Source organism: Microchirus variegatus (assembly GCF_963457635.1).
Source record: "Microchirus variegatus genome assembly, chromosome: 13".
Lineage (NCBI taxonomy): Eukaryota > Metazoa > Chordata > Actinopteri > Pleuronectiformes > Soleidae > Microchirus > Microchirus variegatus.
The window spans coordinates 17261339-17279276 of record NC_139814.1 but is presented as its reverse complement, the minus strand read 5'-3'; the positions used below and the strand labels follow the sequence as shown (position 1 = coordinate 17279276).

The following is a 17938-nucleotide window of genomic DNA, read 5'->3' as shown; positions in this document are numbered from 1 at the left end:
TGCAATGCCATTTCAGTTGACAGACAAATCACGTAGGCAGCATTGTAGACAAAATGCCAAAACTGCTAAAGGACAAAACAGAGGACAGAATCGAAAATGTGCCGGACAGAGCTGAAGCCACAGCCAGGCCCGAGACTGTGAATATGCTGTTGTGTCTGGAAGGCCTGAGAACTATTTGGACAATTTTGAACCCTGGCAGTGTTACAGCTAATGCTTTTCTTTTTCCTCTCTTCACTGAATAGTGGTACTTAGGGCAGTGTAATGGGCAGGGACAAAGGCAAGAGAGAGAGAGAGAGAGAGAGCGTCACATGGAGTAGATTAGCAGATTAATCGAGGTAGACTCCATGGAGTGCATTCCTCGATATTGTTCTCCCGTTTGTTAGATATGTATCACTGTGAGGAAAAGGGGCAGCAAGAAGCTTCCTTGCTCTGCCTCTGGAGGTAAGTTTTAAATCAAGTTATGATTCTAAAACCATGGCTGCTTTATCTTTCACTTCTTTTTGCACATTAATACTGGGCAATACCAATTTCTAATACATGGCACCTATGCTGTTTTGCGAGTGGGACACAAAGGTTGTTCTACCTGACCATCAGACTGTTTTGGACAACAGTATTATGGTATTGTGCAAGAGAAGTATTAAGTGTCTTTGAGGAACTCCAGAGAGAAGAGTAGACATGCCATCAATTGCATGGGAGCACAATGAGACACAAGACAGAGAGACACGGTGGGGAATCTGGTCTTCAGATCACACACACACACACACTCAATGTGTCTCATCAGGAAAGGCCCCAAATTCATTAGGGCACTGTGAGTATACTGTGGTGACTTAGAGGAGGGTCTGACTTTGAGAAAGGGTCTGGAATTGTCATCGTCTCCTCATGAGAATGGACGCCTGGCTTCCCTCAGCTGGCCTTCTGCATCATCCCTGAAGACGAGATGTCCTGGCCGATCCCCTCACAGACAGGGATTAAGATCTGTGGTTCACCACTCGCATTTAACCATTTTCACACAACACAGACGTCTGTTTTTATACCGTCTACTATAAGCATCTCAAACCTCAAATATGCATTTGAATTTCTGCAGTGCCTAATAAACATAAGATCTTCACATGTCTTAATAGTGTAGAATATGGATGGGTATGTTTTTTTAAAGTCATTTCCACAAGATCTATTTTTACAAAAACAACTCTCATGTTTATGTGTCACAATTTGAAAACATACAATATTATAGAGAGGTTCTCCTGCGGTTTAAGGGACTTAAACAAAGCCAAATAAATGAAGTACCCTGACTTGTACAGGTTAAGTTTCCCAAACAGTGGATCATCCACTTGATGACATGTCAAGTGAAGTCAAAATTATTTTCATAGCACATGTACAACAACATTAACTGACCAAAGGTCTTAACAAAAAAACAAGCATAGGCAGGAGAAATAACAACAGCAGAGATCTGGCACCGACAGCAGCGGAAATCAGAAACCCCAAAGACAAGAAAAAACATTAACGGTGCAGTGTGTAACATTTACATGTCTTCATAATAGAATAAGCTTATATGTACTTTAGGTAAGGGCCTTGTTTTTAAGAGGTTGCCATCTTGCACTACTAAGTTTCAACAGGAGCCCAAATGGACAAACCAGCCAAAGTGTGTGTTTTCGTGATTTGGAGCATTGGTAACGGAAGAAGAGTCCTTTCTTGAAACACAAATGGCTCTTAATTTTAATGCATTAAGAGCTTTCAAAGACATTATCTGGTCTTTGTCTTAGATATGTGTAGACTCAACTGTGAAATGACTTGGATTATTTTCTAAGGCCTCAGAAAGCTCCGCCCAAAGCCAAAGATTTTGGGCCATGAATCCGAATCCGAAGACACAAAGACGAGTCTGTAGAGCAGAGTGAAAATGACTAAAGCGAGTGATAACAAATGGTTCATCACTGTTAGTGACCCATTAACCATTATATTATTGTGCCACAAATTGGTTGGCTCAGACTTAAAAACAGTAAAAAAAAAAGTGTGTCTTTATGTATCTCTATTGTTTGTGGGCTTACACTGAATAAGCCTCTAATTCTACTGTCTCTTCACTGACTCTCTGTTCCCAACATAAGGTTTAAATCAGCAGACAGTCATATGGCAGAGACACAGCATTCAGGACACATCCTCTCACTATAATGATCTGGCAGACATTTCTGCATCCTCGTCTTCCTCCTCTGCCTCCTTGTTATCCCTCCCCCTTCCTTCCAGACTACGAGGGATACAGAACATGCTTTGCCTGGATGATGGAATACAGTGACTCAAGCAGAATAAATGGATCTCTATTACACGGCTGAAAGAGAAAAAAGACTTCTTGTCACTGGGTTAAGTGCAGGACATAAAGGCAGAACTGTTTGACTCAAATGTATCTTTTAAATCTTCAAAACTATCCACATTTTCACTCCCCCCCCCACTTGAGATTAACAGCATAGAGAGTTCAGCTGATTGCAAAGAGTTCTGGGGTATTACTGAGCTTGTTTGAGGAATGGGCCGGGTGTTCCCGACAGGGTAAACAAACAATGGAGTAGTAAAGAGACTGTGGCGAACTGAAGCAGAGTAATTCATGGAGGAATGATCTGTCTGGGAGCAAACAGGCGGCCCCTGTATGTTTCTGTTGACACTGGTTCAAATCCTTGGCCAGATCAAAGACGCCACATGGCTGCTACAAACTGAGAGCTCCTCAAACCAAGCTTATTTTCTCTTTTCTGCTTCTTCTACCTTTAAATCTCTCCCTCTCTACTTTTCAATTCTACAACCACTGCCTCTTCCTTGTACTCCTATTCCCATTGTCATTGTGTCCCACTTCAATCTTTCCCACTTTTACAAATAAATCCACTATCGTTCCTCTTTTCTAACCCCTGATATTTCCTATATCCCGATCACACTTTCACCACACGTCAGGAAGAGGGGGTTTGCATGGTTTCTGCCCAGCTTTGGAAGTCCTCCAGCAAAGGCTCCATTGGGCTGGTTGTCGGTTCAGCTTGCGGAGCAGACCCGGGGCCCACAGTTAGGAAATGACCACTTCTCTGGTTCAAATTAGCACCGAGGCAACACAACAGGGCTTTCTGACGGAGAGAGCCCACAGGAGAAAGCGCAGGGAAAAGAGGGGGTTGAGACTGTGTAGCCGTCTGCAAACCACATGAAAGTGAGCGGTAATTGATTCAAAGCCCTCTCTAATTAAGTATTATGTCGGTTGGCCAAGGAACATCCTCCCAGAAGTGGTTGTACTTCTGTAGAGCCCGCTGTCCAAACAACTGCAGACTTGCATGGTATCATCGAGAGAGAACGTCCACGTTTTAACACGGCTCGTGTTGATCTTTGACCTTCCTCAGACTCTGACGACTCACTTTTCTCCTGGTTTGCTTCATGCAGCTTCAGTCACGTTCTTGCAACCACCGGCAGTTTCTTAAACCCTCTAATCTTGTTCTCATACATGGAACTGAAACGAATGAACTGTGTTTGATTTAATAAGATTAATTGGGGTTTCGCTGGGCATCATCACTATATACAGTGGAAGAGGCACCGCTGGTTTAAATATCCGGTTTTCGAAGGAAGGACTTGCTTTCATACTTGCTTGCGTGGTTACTTATTTTCCCTGACTTAAGCTGACATTGAAAACCAAGCGAACGCATGATTGAGTGGCAAACAGTGAGGCTGTCATCCAATTAGCCCCGTTTGTTTATCTTTGTCTTCACTCTTCAGCATCTCACATATGCTCCATGAAACTCAACTCAACTTCTATCCTGCCCAAAATTGTAACCAGAGGCAGAGCAATAACCCTTCCTGTCTTGCGAGCATGAAACAAAATAATTCATCTTCAGCGGCTTCTCTAAGCACACAGGAATGGTGCCAGACTGCGCTGCCCCTCCTGTCTAACTTCAGGAAGCATTACATATATTGCAGGGATAAACAGAAACAAGAGAAAGGCAGTTAAGACCATGTACACACACACACACACACACACACACGCACGACGCACTCGCTCGCTCACACAGTGTTCGTCCAAAACGAGCTGGACTGAGCACAAAGTCGCGTTCTCATTTGCGGTTTCACTGCTTTTGCTGCTGATTACAGGAAATGATTAAGGATGAAATCCTTGAAGGACTGGTTGTGTTGTACGTTTGCTTAATGCCTCAGAGAGCGTTGCATTATGAAACACATGTTGCTCAATGAGCTCAAAGTCTGTTCATGAAAAGATTACCTCTCTAAGCTAAGGCCATTCAAACATTAAGTCTATTAAGCAGCACCTTGCCATCGAACAGTTGTGCCAGACTGTGATGTTAACTGTGCTTAAAAAATGTGTGTGTGTGTGTGTTGTGTGTAATTTGTTTTTTTAATCGTCACATGGATTAGAGCCTTGGTAAACAGAACGTCAGACTATAGGCCTTATTTATGTTCTGGAGATGCATAGAGACGTTCAGGGAGTGTGGTCCACTACACTGTTAGAAATAAAAGCACTAACCACATAGGGTTCTTCGGCTTGTCCTCATAGGAGAACCCTTGGTAACCCCTTTAGTTACCAAGAAACCTTTTAAAACCCTTTATTTAGAAAAGGGGTTTTAAAGGGTTCACTGGATCAAATGGTTCTTACTGGAACCATTAGTGTTACCAAGAACCCTTGAAAAACCCTTTCTTCAGGTTTTTTAGAAGCAAATGAACCTCAGTCCTTGTAGAAGAACACTTTTGGAACCCTTATTTCTAAGAGTGTACAGGAGAGAGGTCCTTTCATTGTAAGCCAAGCTCAATTTCAATTGTTTATCTGGGTGGAATCTCCAGTCAGTTTGTTTAAGGATGGGAAAAAGAGGTTTCAAAGATTATCTGTGGTCGTGATGTGGGCACCCGTAGTCATCTGTGCAAACTGAAAGGTTTCATGAAGTGTTGGGCAGCATTTTCATCATCAAAACATGATATACGTGTAATTCTAAACGGTATGTGATATAGCTGCCCTTTTTAATTTGTAAAGGACATGATGGATTAACTGGATTACATCAAGTAACACTAATCATGATCTGCATTTGCACACCCACAACTTTCTCTTGGGAAAACAAGTTACAAGATGAACCTGCAAAGAATACTCCACAGTGAGTGAATGTACAATACATGTGTCACTTGGTAACATCCTTTCCCCTACTCCAGAAAATCTGTCTCTCTGACATAAGATGTCTTTTATTATCCTGCTCCGAGGGAACTGTAACAACACAATAACCCCGGGGACGTCTTTTTCTCTTTTCACGAACACCTACGCGCGCACGTCTAAATCAAGCTCAGACTGAACAACAACAAAGTCTGGAGTTTTTCAAACGGTCTCAGCGGAGATGCTTCCAACTTCTTTCCCAATATTGATGCATCAGAGAGCGATATATCCATGCTGAAATCTGAAGTGAAACAATAAAAAAGAAAGAGTTGGCTTCTGAAGTGCGTCTGCACGGAGATGAAAAGAGGGATAATGTGAGTTTTATACCGAGGAGTTGACCCCTGTTAAGAGTTGGCCCGGTGTTCTGCTTTTGGAAGCCCCAAACAAAAATTCTTGCCAGACGGTGAACTGAGGGGCAATGAGTGAGCGGTAAAAAAGGCAAATAAAAGCTACCTACATGCACTGTACGCACATGCTCATTTGTACTAACTACCTGAACATACAAATATTTACGCTACCTAGCCGACCAAACATCAGACAAAACTACATTTGGTTTCACTCAGGGTTTACAGATTCCTCCGTCTTTTCCCCCCCATAACCGAGACTGATCGGCGCAGAGGCTGTACACCTCCTCAAAGAGACACGGGGAAACTCTTGCTTCCTTGCATCCAGAGTTGAATCAGGGAATACTCAGCCTGAGTGGAAGAGTGCAAGATGTCACAACCCATTAAGCAGGAACAGCGCTGTAGCTGGGTGAGCACTCAGGCTCTCGTTGCTGTTTGTCCCTGTTGGATTGTCTTCGATAACACAAGCTGCCGTCCTAAAAAACTCTAACACACCACTGGAAAAATGAAAATTGACTCCAGGAAACACTGCTTAATACGTTTTTTATCCGTGGCTTAGTTACTGCGCCTTGTTCAGGCCCCACTGACTGAAAGCAATGCCTGGCGTCTGAGAGGAAAAGTTGCTTTACCACATGGGTTTAAGTTTGAGCCCAGTCAAAAGTGACGGTTTCGAGGATTTGTATTTTACACCAGCAAAAGAAAAATGATAAAACGGCTAAAAGAGGGAAAAAAAATGGAATGAAAGTGAGAAGGAGAGGGGATATTGGGTGTTTTGTTTTGTAAGTGTGTCTGTGACAGTCCCTGTGATGAAGCTGAAGAGGGAACATTGTCAAAGCCCCTCTGAGCCTGCAGGCTCTTCTAAGACTGAGAATCTGCTGACAGAGTCAATGGAAGGCGGACGAAAAATAACAAGAGGCGTCTGCCAAGCCTCTCTGCTGCACTGTCTCTCTCTCTCTGTCCTTCCCCAGTCGGTGCCAGCCCAGTGGAAAAACTGCCACTGGTCCAGACATTATGAGAAAATTAAAGTGGGAGACAGATAAAGGGAGACAATGGCAGAGAGAGAGAAAATTCTCAGTAGAAACTGTAGTTGTTGTTGTTGGGTTTTTCTTTTTTCCACCTCCTTCGATCATTTGCTCTATTTCCTCAGATCTAAACGCCAGAACTGTTCCCTTCCTCTCACGTGAATAATACCATGCTTTTCCATAAACAAATGACTGACTTCCCAAGACCAAGATGGCTACTGATGACGACTTTATAAACACACAAAGACTGAAAGTGGAGACAAAATGCAAAAATGTGTCCTTTTTGCAGTCTCTCTCTTTTCTTTCCCCCGATTCTAGGCGAAAAAAACAAATCCTTCCAATTAATCTTGAACGTTATGATCCAAACAATGATCAAGACCAGGACCTGGATTCTGTTTCCAACCCCTGTTTAATGGAAATTCTAGTTAGCAAGCTGTGTAATACATGTCGAAGAGTGTGTGTATTAACCCTATGTGTGTGTGTGTGCATGAACAGGTGTGTTCTTACGTCATCTTTCCCCTTAATATAAAAGTATGAAACAGAAGGAGAATAGACACACGTGCACACATACTCGCCTGTGAGCGTGTGCTCTGAAGGTGTTTGGCTTTCAGAGAAGCAGCTGAATAAGTGGGCGTTCACTTTTCCTTGAGAATGACTGGCATTCTCTTTCATTTCCTGCCAGCACGGAGAAGACAGACCCACACACATGCAGCAGCACATACAAACATGAGCTAAAGGACGATCGGGATCATCGGCGGTTGACCTATAGAGGGCGTTTGGCATCGCTTAAGAGAAGCCACAGAAAATGTTACTATTATACTATAATATGACTATTTACTGAGTGATTCCATTAAAGAATAAGTTATATTTCTGCATTAAAATATCTAATAACACTGAGATGAATGTTGAGCAGTGACTTACATAAGCCAAAACACCTTTGATGCTCTTTAAATCCATATTTATTTTAATGGTAAAGCCCAAAACTCAGTTTGGTCACATTTTAATGAGGTCATCAACTTTTCTACCATCTCAAGCGCAAAAGAGCAGAAGAATCAAACGACAACACTGCAATTCCCATGATCCCATTGCTGCTTCCTGGTCGATCTAGGACTTATGTTATTATTTTGATTAAGAGATCCCTAGAGGCAGAAATTACACCCAAACAGGTGGCAGGAAATAGAGATGCATCACATGTTTCTGATGTAATAATATCCAAAAAAAAGTATTATTCACTATTATTCATTATTATTCATTATTCAAACACTGTTAATTGAATTGTATTAGATGCTGTTAATTGAATTGTTTGCGTTTCTATCTGGGTTAAGCTGTGAAGTGCCTGGTATTCTGCCCCCTAGTGGCCACAGAGGGTAGACTATTGTACAAGTCACAGATGGGTTAGGGTTAGAGCGATACACAGAGGGCCTTAATGAAGCAACAATTAAACAACCTCCCCTCTGCATTTAGAAATGTTGAGTCTGTCGCTCTAATGACACTGGGGTTTGATTGCTTTTGTCTTTTTATACATAACGCGCAAATAATCAAGCAAACACAAGTGTGAGAGAACCAGCAGAGAAGCTGAGAAAGGACACATTCCTAACAATTCAGATTTCAGAGCCCACCAAGTGCCCTTTTCCTTCAGCTCAGTCTCTACTCTGCTGCTGCTTCTGCAACAAAAAAAAAAGCTTACAAATCTAAAAGACAAGACCGTGTATTTTCACTTTGACATTACATCAGGAATTATTCTCAAGGATTTAAAAAAATGCAAGAGCCGATATTAACGCTGGAGTCTTAAAGTCCAAACTTCAACATGTTCTGGTCTATAAAGAAGCTGCAGTGGGGCGTGTGAAGCTCAGTGCTGTATGAGCACGCGGTTTTGGCAATGAGCAGCATGTGTGTGTGTGTGTGTGTGTGTGTGTGTGTGTGTGTGTGTGTGTGTGTGTCAGCAGTTACTATCCAAAGAGAGTGGTCAGCTGGTTGGGGGAAGTTAGTTGTGGTTAAATAATTACACCACACAGACAAATACACATTTGTAACCGCCAGTCAACCAACTGCTGACCAAACACTGAGTCATTGACGTGAGGGTTGCTGTGGTCACAGCATAGTATTGCCATCACCCTTGTTCCAGGCGTTGACTTACAGTGCACACCATGAAGGAGTGCAAGTTGAGTGATGCTGGCAGAGACAGCGGGGAGGATAAATATTCACACCTACAGGTACTTTAATAGAAATGAAGAGGGGGTGGGAAGCTGCCTGGAAGCCATTAAGTCCATACAAAAGGCCCTGACATTTATGAGCAAATACTACTTTGAACAGTACGGCAGATGCTGCTGCTGCTGCTGCTGCACACAAAGCTTCTGAGAGTTCACACTTTAATGCGTGTCCATTGTATAACCCACTTTGATATTCAAGCAGTCACCGAGAAGCACGCTTGTGTGGCAAACACACACATGTGCACGCACAGGTACATATCCAGTGAACTATTTTTGCCATACGCCAGCGATATAGAAGGATGCTGCCAAATGTTTTTGGATCGGAGAACTCCAGCTCACTGTCTTTTCCAGATTCTCTCCCCCCCCCCCTTTCTATTTCTCTTACTCTCAAGCTATACCTCTTTTCTTTCTCTCTCTCTCCTTCCTAACAGCCGGCTGTCGGTGCACCGAAACACATGTGATCGAAAAAATGTATCGTCTCAGCAAAAGCATGCGTTTTGGAATCTTCTCTTTTAGTTTTGGACATGTTTGCTCAGCCTCACTAATGTGTTCCTTTCGCTCTTTTTTTTTCCCCTTTTCATTTCTGCTCGTCTCTTTCCATCTGTCTCGGCCTCAGCTATTTTGACACGCGGGGTACCTGAGGACTCGTGCTCGCGTCTACCTCTCCTCTCTCTCTCTCTGACTCTCTGTGTTTGCGATGGAGGGATGTCGTTACAATGGAATGCAGCGTAGCCTGCCAGAGGCGTCACAGTGGACGGACAGAGTGAGGCAAGAGGGGCATCGAGAAGAGAAGAGAAATGAGAGGACCATGTGTCCACTTTCGATATTTCTTTTTTTTTCTTGCTACATTCCAAACAAAACCTAATGGTTAGTCACCAAATGTATTAAAAAAAAAGGCAGCTGTTCATACCAACTAAACCTATGACTGTAATCACTTACGAGTAGGAAACATTCACAGATACATATCGACATTATCTGTTATTGAGCCAAACCTGTTGCACTTATCCAACGATCACACACTGTCCAACCTCAACACACACTCCACACACACAGCACGCCCACTTCAGAAGCATCAGCAAGTGTCCCACATGTATGTGAGCACGGATGCATCGACCAAAAAAAAATAAAATGCTTGAAAATTCACTTTTACAAGGCAAAACCAAAAATAATTACCATAGAGTTTCAGGGCAGAGAAACTTCACTGTCTTTACAGAGAGTGAGACTCGAAAACAGAGCAAAGCAGAGGTTTGCATGGCCAAAACTTTCATATAAAAGGATCAGTGTCTATGGAACACAGTGTCTATGGAAATTGTTGAAAAAAAACGGACTCCTTTTTAATCTGCACGTTGTTGCTCTCTGCAGCGAAGAGAAATATGCCAGTCCCATGATTCAGATATAAAACAGTCTGTTTTCAAATGGTATTTAATTTTCCCCTTCCTGTTTTCCATGTCTGTTTCATTTGGCATCTTCACCCTGCATTCCCCACGTGATGAAAGTGAAAGGACAGGAGATGACAGGACACAAGGATGCTGACAGAGCCAGAGGGAAGGTAAAGACAGGTATGGCTTACCTTTTTCTCCTCAGATAGATGCAGTGGGTAAGCGTGAGCTTCAGGGGGGTGTCTCTCTTCTACCTCCCTCCTGGCTTCAGCCACGCGTGTCTCCCATGGGGTGTGATGGCATCAGAGATTTAATGAACATGCAGCCAAAAAAAGGAGTGGTGTCCTCCAAGGCAAAGAGCTGGCACCCTAAATTGGTCCAGAGCTGCTCACAAGTGCAGATGGGGAGGGGGAAAAACAACCAAAAAAAAAAAGGAATCTGGTTATTTTCAACTGCAAATAGTCTTTTCAACTTTTATTTTTCTGCCAGCAGCAAAAAGCAAAAAAAAAGTTCATCCATGTGCTCTGTACCAGAGGTGGTCAAAGTGAGGGAGAAAATCCTCTCTGTGTTGCCTTCAAGCTGTCCAGACGCAGGTCTGAGGAGCACCTTCCCAATCTGCGTGCTCTCGCTCTCCAGGGTGGAAAGTAGGAGGGAAGGAGCGAGGGAGAAGGAGAGAGAGTGAGTGAGAATAGTGGAGTGAGTCAGTCAGTCAGTCAAGTCTGTCAGTCAGGCAGGCAGTAAGGCAGCAAGGCTGTGTTAATGTGGGTCCTGGTCGACTGCACTCCAACTCAGCGGACTTATAGCCAGGGGCTGTGCACCTTGCTGCTCCAATCTCCCTGGCTTACTCACCAATTCCTCTCCCACTGGCTTATTTTGGGAAAGACAGACAGGATTGTTCATTGGGTTAACCCCCTTCATACAAAAAAACAAGTGTATGTGGCTGGCTGTACTGAGGGGAGTGAGCAGGAAGGGGTGGGGTAGCCGTCGCGCAAAGAGGGGTGGGGTAGGATGAAGAGGAGGGAGAGGAACAAGACGAGGGGAAGAGGGAGGGAGGCTGCACACATTCATGTTCTACCTCCCTCCACACTCCCCCCCCCCAACATCACCTTCCAATAAATTAGCAATATTAATTCACTTTTCAAAGAAATCAAGTCAATCACATTCAACCCATATAGTGGATACTGGCATGAAAACACATCTTAACACTAGATTCTTTAATAAAACTGTCCTCACGCCCCCTCACTGTTCCAGCTTCCAATTAATAATCCCTGTGCATGACGCAGCACTGACATAAGGGAGCACTGTATTGTCGCCTAAAACCTGCTGACTGAAATCATTACATGATAGTGCTCTCCTGTTAATAACCAAAGTGCAGCAGCAGTAAATAACATCAGTTCACATCGCGCTGCAACAGCCCGGCTATTCATCTGTGAGGGTTGCGATATAAATATCAAATAGACCTTACATTTAAAATGTGCCAACTCTTTGCTGGGGGGGGGGGGGGGGGGCATACATTTACATTCAACATAGGTCATTAAAAAACACTTTTCTTGGCCTAAATATACTTATCATTCAAGTAATAACTTTCAACAGGGCAGATGTTTAGCGAAGGCAGTACAGGCTTAGCATTCAAGGCTTTAATATGGAGAGCATTAGCTTGTCCTGTTCTATGGTAGTGGACCTTGAAACGCACGCTCTACTCTGCCTGTGATTGGTCAAGGTGGGAAAAAGGTGGCCTCGCCTTTTCACCCGAAAGACCTACAGCAGAGGTCTCAAACTGGTGACCCGGGGGCCACATGCAGCCCCCCGATCGATTACATGCGGCCCCCCACTTAATATCATGTTATAATGAAAACATGGCCCACGACCTCACCGTCTTTTACACACAGTGTGTGGCTGAGGCACAGCTGCCAGCGAGGTGATAGAATATAATATATGTTTGCTAGCAATGTTTTTATAACAGTAATAATAAGACATTTGGTCATAATTATCCCATTATTAAATCAGAATTTAATGTATCATATACAACATTCAATAACATATATAAATACGCTTATTAGGACCCGAGCCACGAATGGCAGTGGCCGAAATGGCTCCTGGTACGAATTTTAATTATAGTTGTCCACACTATTGTTAATGTAATTTAAAATGAATGTCTGTTTTTTTTTCCCACTTTTTGTTCTTTAGGCCGGCCCCCTCTTGACCACAATAGATGCGCATTGGCCCCCAGGTCATTTTAGTTTGAGACCCCTGACCTACAGACACTGAGCCATTGGCGGAGTTTGAGATCAGGTAGAAACTCTTATTCCGAGCAGAGAGAAGTCGCATAATACAGTGTTGTGTTTTCATCGTCATGTTGTGTCATTTCACTTACATCCACTGATTCATTACTTCAATCACAGCACAGTCCAAAGTCCAGGCCGCGATCAAAAGCACAACATACTCTCATTCACGTTTTGCTCAAATAGGCTATGTAAATTCCCCAGACTGTGTAATCTACAAACCACTATACATATATATGAAAGAAAAGTCAGATTTTCCTTGCATGAGAACTACACAATTAAGATAATGAGGGTCATTATGGTAAAATTTACACTGCAGATGGATTTTTATGTGTTTCTCATTGTCTCTCTTTTTGGCAAGTACCATTAACGTTAAGATAGCGAAGTGATTATATACACATTAGAGAAGTAAAGTGTGGAAATTATGTTTTTTTTTCTTTTTAAAAATCTGTTCACAGATGTCTTTGTTGTACTGATGCCAGTCATAAACCGAACGCCCGTTGATTGGAGTCAACAGAAAAGTATTCTGTTCACAAGTGGAGCGGGCTTAATTAAATCATTTCTAAAATATAAGCAATCGCCGTCACGTCTGAGAGAGAACCGTAATGTGGCTGCAGTTGACTGAATGCCTCTCTGAACATGGAAAGGGTGGAGTGACCAGATGCCCAGTAATGATGTCATCAATAGGACTCCTGTGTGGTAGTCAGGCCTGCCATTCATTCAACACAAGGTGTGTGTTTTTTTTTCTCTTGCGTGAGCATACGTGTGTGTTGCCGATCACACCCTTACCACAGAAAGCAAAGGCTTTTCTGTAGCTCATTGAAGCAAGAAATTGGTTGGTTGGAGGCTCGCACACACACACACACACACACACGAGCCTCCGCCTCCTCCAGCGATGGCTATGCTACAGTTCCACTGAAGAATTCTGCCTCCTGACTCCTCAAGAAAAAAAGCCTCAGCTCAGCCTCTAATACTCTCACACAACACACATTCATTCTCAGTCATAGCCTTTTGGTCAGCGCACACCCCTTGAAAGATCTCCAAACCATTCACTTCGGTATGGTACACGAGTCCCCTCCCACTGGCTTGCTTTTACAAGGTGAAACATTCCCGAGAAGAGGGGAAAAAAAACACCTGGTTGTCATAAGTTTCTCTTTTTCACTCCACTTTTCCCCTTCGCTCCATTCCATTAGTAAGAGTAAAAACAAACAGCAGTCATTTACTGACTGGAAAACGGTTGCATTGCATCACGCGGACGTTGCCCTTGATGTTAGTCAAGAGTCCAAAAATAAGCTGTGAAAGGTGCGCTGGCGTCACCGATATACCCCACCCTCCACCACACCTAGACGCACCAAACATAGGCCCACTATGTGTTCACGTAAAGGGGTCTGTTCTCGTCGGAGGTGGTGGTGGACTGGATTTGTTTGGAGTGGTACTGTGCGTGTATATGTTCCTTGACTGGGTTTTGTGAATGGTTGGAGTGTGTCGGAGGGTGGAGTTGTTTGTGTTTGTGAGCCTGATTGGAATCAAACGTGTGGGTGTGAGGCGACCTTGTTTATTCCAGTCATCAGTCAATCTCTGAGTAAAGTATTGTACGGTCGTAACTTGCACTGATATCATGAGCTATCATGTGCGTTTTTATAGACGTAATTCTCGTGAATCTGATGCACAAAACACCTTAAAAAGCTACCAAACACAAGGCATCAATATCACATAACATAGGTCACAGTTGAAGGTTCACATGAGGACAGCGAGAGACAGGTGTTCCTCTCTTCCATCTCTCTTTTGCCTTTGCTTTTATACTCCCCTCTTCTCTTTGCTATCAATTTCTCTTTCCCTCAGGCTTGATTTAAAAGAGCCGTTTTTCTCTCAGGTGATGTGGTCCACCTTTGTCTGATCTAACCTTACAAAGGAATGCCTGGCATTCACCAGGCTGTGCCTATGCAGGGCCTGTTTGGGACACTGGAATAATGTGATGAGGGAGGAAGGGAAAGCCAAAAAGAAAGCGAGTTTTAAAGAAATACATTGTCAAGGAGCATGGCTAATGTGGAGGAAGGGGTCTTTACAGCGAGGACAACCTGAAGGAACAGACAGGAGAGAGTAAGGAATGGAAATTGAAATTGCTAAAGATTTTTACAGGGAAAGAGAGGTTGGCTTGGGGGCTCTGCCACCCCGCTCACATGGCACATGGATGGATGCCGGATTCCCCCCTGGATCACCTGCTGCATATTGTTGCCAAGCTCGGTTTTCCCTCGGGAAATTAATTGACACTGATAAAGACGAAGAGGCGGGGGGGACAGGGCTGAGGAAAAAAGGATGCCACTGTTTCCATCCTGGGAAAAAGCTCTCCAGAGAGATTAGAGGACAGCCAGGGCAATTCATCTGTCTGTTGAGGTGGGCAAGAGGAGACGGTGGGTAAAAGAGAGCGGCGGAGAGAAGTCGACAGGTTGTGCAGTTTTAGGGGCGTTAGGAAAGTCGTTCTTACCCAAGGGCAACACAATTTGACAACACACACCTATGTTTGTGTACCCCTACTTCACCCATGCGTACGTTTGTGATGTGCGATGGGAAGAAAAACGAGTCATCGGAAGATACAAAGAACCACAATGGAGCTTGCTACGATGGCTTTTCCCCAGTCGCCCAAGACTCGGGAATGAATGCTGGTTAAACACATGGTCAATAAGACACTCAAAAATGTTGACCATTGAGAATAGGGTATTACATGTGCAAATAGAAGAACAGCAACTGAATGCTAATTTACTGCTTCTGTGTTTATGGTAAGTGAGTTGCACGGTGTGTGTGATGAAATAACCGCAGAGGAAGTGAGAATCTACCTACTGCACAGCAGAAGCAGTAAACATGCAAGCATTTGTTAGTGTGTTTGAGGTGAGTTGTGCGTTCCAGGGAATATCCCAATCAGCTGAGCTGGTGGTGGTGGTGGTATGAAAGAATGTGAAGATTACTGCTGCCTGATTGTTTCCAGAGTGCAAACAATGCTGCCCATAACACAAACAGAAGGCGAGTGAGTGTGTGTGTGAGTGTGTGAGTCCAAACATATGCACCTACTGTCCTGCGATATGTTCATTAGCAGGTTACTCACTGTCGCTGTTCCTCCTCATCTTTCATTAAGGTGCATACAAGCATAAACACACTTCGCAGCTGCTCCTTTCTACTCACTATATCCATGTACTGCCAATCTCCTGCTAACACACTTTCATGCAACAACAAAAAACTAACTCCCAGAAATATGTTCTCAACTGATAAGCTCATCAGCTATTCAACAATTCAAATTTCCGTTGACTGACTCGACTCAACCAAGGCACTCTTTCACAAAGAAGAGAAAACAGAAACCCATTCAGGTTTGCGCTGTTCTATATATATATATTTCAAAATAAAAGCATGTTCTGTTTTAAAATCGGAAGGCAAGAGCAGGAGCAACAGATCATTCAACCATCAGCTCACGAAAGCACTGATTTGTAGGATCTGTTAGTATGATCTTTATCTAGAGATCACATCTTAATGATCTAATTCATTCTCATAACAAATTGTTTCTCATAATAATTATAGAATTATTGAATTATCAGGATAAAATAAAATAAAAAAAACACAGTGTAGTGTTGCCGTGCCAGTTGTTTCTTTTACAGGCCCATTACTTATCGCAAAATGGGTTTAATCATAGTGAGACGTCAAAACTGTTGACAGGATGTTTTCTTTTGATCGCGCCATTAAATCAGCTGTGATATACAGGGCGCGATATGTTTTCATTTAATTCCCAGCGACACGTCATCTATTTTCAATTCAGCATGGAACACTTCACAGAGCTCTGTGGGGTTGGCACGACCTCTGACAGAGTCTGCTCTGTCAGTCTGATGAATGGACTCGACAACTTAGACACATCATGAATGGGGCAAAATATGAAGCTACTGCGATAATAAGGCCAGAATTGTGACGGAAAAGCATGTGGAACAAGTTAATGGACAAACAACGGCAGAATGAGGAGAAGAAGAAGAAGGAAACGGAAAGGCTGCCGCAGAACAACATATAGTTGGATTGTTCACAGCAATTCCACTAATAACACTTATCAAGTGTTAAGTATTTAGATTTAATAAGTGGATCAGATCAGTCAATAGCCTGCTGATTTAATTTTATTGCAGATTTCCAGTTGCTGTATTATGCTCCCGCTCTCACAAGCGTTACCACAACCTGGGTCATGACCTTTTGAGGCGACAGCGATCCTTTCCCTGACCTTTAGCCTCTATGTTCACACTAAGTAGTTTCTATGTTCTCACTACAGATGCCTCGGCTCTTATAGCAAACTCATTTACTCGCTTGACCACTTGTTGACCCCGGTGAACTTTCGAGCACTGTTTGTGCTGCAGCCTCTTTATAGCCAAACAAGAGCAGTAGCCGAAGCACTAACTGTGACGCCGTCAATGGTGCTGTCCGTGAAGGGACGCTCTCAGCGTCCTGTGAAATGCGCACAAACTATCATTCACATGAAGCGTAATTGGCATCTGTTCTCACCTGGCTTCCTGTCGAGCGCTGTGAATGTGTCCTGACCTTGATGCTCACAGGAACCTCCTCCCTAAACAGCTGTTTCCTTGTGTCCAACCACTCGCCAACCTCCAAACACATGGAAATGGAGGAATTGCAAACTAAGGATACCTCATCATGCAATTTTTATTCTGAATTGGTAACAGTCAAGTGGCACTTGGTGGTGACATCACCCATAAGAATCTAATATTCAGAGGCAGCACCCACAACCAGGCTCCTATTGGACAATACCTGCTTTATTGTCTTTCCTCTATATGGGAATATAATTAGCAAAATTGGCATCATCTTTTATTGAAGGAGACCTGAAACTAGCAATTGATACCATTAATTTGTGTGGGAAGTTGGCTCCTTTTCCCATACACTTCAATTTAACCTGTTAACCAGTGGTTTCGCCCCCTAGTGGCTATTCACTATGTGCCTACTTCCTGATTGACCTCACTGAGGAAACTGGAAGCCTCAGTCGATTTATTTTATATTAGTCTATGGGCTATGGTCCTGATTAATGCAGCAGGGGAAAACGTTTTAATAATGCAAAACTGGCTCTAAGAGAGACTTTTAGAAATATAAAGTGTCAGGAGGGATCATTTTCCAGCTTTGATCATTCTGGGAATATAAACAGGGAACAATATGACCTTGTTCCAAGTCATAAAATGTTGGTCACTGGATGACTGTTTAATCCATAACATATCCTTTGGGGAAACACCTATTTTTTTTCAAACAAAATTCATTAAGTTGACTTATTTCTGTGAAACTGAGACGACAGAGTGGCACAAGGATGGAATGTGTGTGTGTGTGTGTGTGTGTGTGTGTGTGTGTGTGTGTGTGTGTGTGTTACACTGCACAAGCTGTCAACGGAGAGTATAAATAATGAGGTTGTCAACATGTGTGCCAGGCCTTTGCCAGCAAACCACAGTTTATATCAGCAAAGTGGGGGCACACACTGACTCTGACGTACACCGATGGGGGAGCAATGTTTAACTTGGATTTAA

General features: G+C 43.3%; 1 protein-coding gene across 1 annotated transcript in view; it reads right to left on the bottom strand.

Annotated features, from left to right (window-relative positions):
• The window catches only part of col8a2 (collagen, type VIII, alpha 2), a 41571-nt gene extending 31103 nt beyond the window's left edge, over positions 1-10468 (bottom strand). Inside the window, exon 1 of the mRNA XM_083900215.1 lies at positions 10305-10468. The gene's annotated coding sequence lies outside the window, so the exon portion shown is untranslated. The remainder of the gene's footprint in view (positions 1-10304) is intronic.
• Positions 10469-17938: the final 7470 nt, after the last annotated feature.